The following is a 2,500-nucleotide window of genomic DNA, read 5'->3' as shown; positions in this document are numbered from 1 at the left end:
AGGTAGGTAGGTAGTTAGGTAGTTAGGTAGGTAGGTAGGTAGGTAGGTAGGTAGGTAGGAAAGCAAGCAAGCAAGCAGGCAGGCAGGCAAGCAGGCTACTGGCTGGCAAGCAGGCAAGCAAGCTGACTGGGAGGCTAGCTCGCTGGCTGGCTAGCTGGCTGGTTGGCTGGCTGGCTGGCTGGCTGGCTGGCTGGCTGGCAGGCTGGCTGGCAGGCTGGCTGGCAGGCCCGTACGTAGTACTCGTGGAAAGTACCGAACGTGATGTCGGCTTATTCCTCGGTAACTTTCCATCGTATTGAGCGTAAACGAAGAAAGTTTTACCGAAGCATTGCGTCCAAAAGCAATAAAAAAAGAAAAAAAAAAGAATATAAGAATTCACGAAGATAAGTTTTTCTTTTTTTAATTTTTTTTTGTTTTCTTCTTTAAATCATATTTTCGGGTAATCGTTTCACTTTTTTGTTCTTTTTCTTCTTCATTTCCCCCCACCCACATCTCCCTTTAAATAATATATTTTCATTTCTTCGTTTTTCTTTCCTTTTTTTTCTTTTACTTATACAAATCTATGCATTTATTTCAAAGTTTGGATAAAATTCCAATGTAAATTGGAATTCTTTAATTTTTTTTTTTTTATAATTTTATTTATCGGGAAAATACAGTTACAAGATAGAGAAAACTATTTCATAATAAATTAGTTTCTTATTTATAAAGGAGATAGCCATAAATGAGAGAGGATTGGAATTTTGAAAGTTCTCCCATCCTTTATCCTTCAATTCTAAAAGATTATTTCTAGAATTCTAAAAAAGAAATTTTTAAGCATTTTCCAAGGATATCTACATGATGAACAATATATATAGGTAAACGGACGGTAGACATTGAAGAATGAACGGTTAGGTTGAACAATTTTACAACTTTGATGGATCTGACGGCCCACCACGTTTTTGCGATTGTTTCCCTTCGCTAAGTAGATGGCGTTAGTAACGACCGATAAATGGTAGGGATATTAATGGGACAGATGGTGTCTATTATCTTTTCGTTTTTCAATTGGTTTTTAGGGATGACATTTTTCCTTTTTTTTTTTTTTTAACAAATTCTTACTTCACAGAGATCGTTAACGATATCTCTGTGAAATATAAAAAATAAAGAGTCAAGATAATCCAGTAAAAATATTTAAAGAGATAATATTATCTTAAAAATTTTCTTAAAAATTCAAGAAACAAAAAAATTGTTGAACTTTACTGATAGTATAGATAAAAAAAAAAAATAACGCGCAAAGGTAATATGGTTCTTGGCAATGACATATTATTTGATATTATATTTAAAACAAATTCGTTGTCGAAATTTTTTCACAAAAGAAAAACATAGAATGTTGAAATAATCTAACAAAAATACTTATAAAGACAAAAAATATTTATTTCTCGAAGTTTTCTTAAAAAAAAACAGAAGAAAAAACAAAAAGAGAAAAAGCCAAAACAACAGAAAAACAAAAAAAAATAAGTTAACCAAACAAAAAAAATAAGCAAAAGAAGAATTATAAAAACGATTTTGTTGCGATAGATTAAAAATAGCGAAAATCCACGACAATCCTATTTAAAAGAAATACGTCCTTGCGACAGTAGAATCGAGGTTTGCCAGGGAATACCCGATTCCAAAGTTACGGGTAAAGAATTGCCTGCAGGAAAAGGAAAGGCAAAGAGGGGGTCGTGAGCGGGACAGTGGGGGAGAGGGATAAGGCCACGAAGAAGGGGGGGTGGAGTGGCAGGGAAGGGTGGAGGAAGTGGGGGACGGGAACTCGGTTTTCCTCTTGAGCCGACACTGCTGCTGCTGTTGCTGCTGTTACTGCTGCTGCTTACCGAGCAGGCCGAACCGGGCAGACGGCCATAAGCCCCGCAATATGGCCGCCGAGACTCACCGTTATGCCGTAGAGAGCATCGGCGGACGGAGCCCTCGTGCCCCTTATACAAAAGAGAGAGGCCGGACCCCCTCTGTCCCTCGGGCGTTTGAAATTCAACCCCAAGAACACTGCTGGCCGCTCCGCTGCTGCTGCTGCTGTTACTGCTGCTGCTGGTACTCCTGCTACAGGGTTGCCAGATTGCGTTGTCATGGTATATAGAATTGCTTGAGCCGTTTATCAATATAATATATATATATATATATATATATATGTATATATATATGCGTATGTATATATATATATATATACATATATATTCATAACGTATGCATATGTAGGCATATATCATATCGAAACACAGAAATACACCAATAATAATCTTACGTACAACCGAAAAATGTCGATTTGTGTTGTGTGTGTTATCGGTCATGGCAAACCGCAGACTGTGGTAATACTCTGAACCATGGAGAATCCCATGGTTACGAGACATTATTTCATTTCTTATTTTCACTTGCTTCTTTTTTCTTTGTCTTTCTTTTTCTTTTTCTTTTTTTTTTTTTTTGTATTATCTAAGCGACATATATTCAACAACCATTCTCGGTGACCCTC

The sequence above is a fragment of the Vespa mandarinia genome, chromosome 9, assembly GCF_050613455.1.
Source record: "Vespa mandarinia isolate Hongniang chromosome 9, ASM5061345v1, whole genome shotgun sequence".
NCBI lineage: Eukaryota > Metazoa > Arthropoda > Insecta > Hymenoptera > Vespidae > Vespa > Vespa mandarinia.
This window is presented reverse-complemented; position numbering follows the sequence as displayed.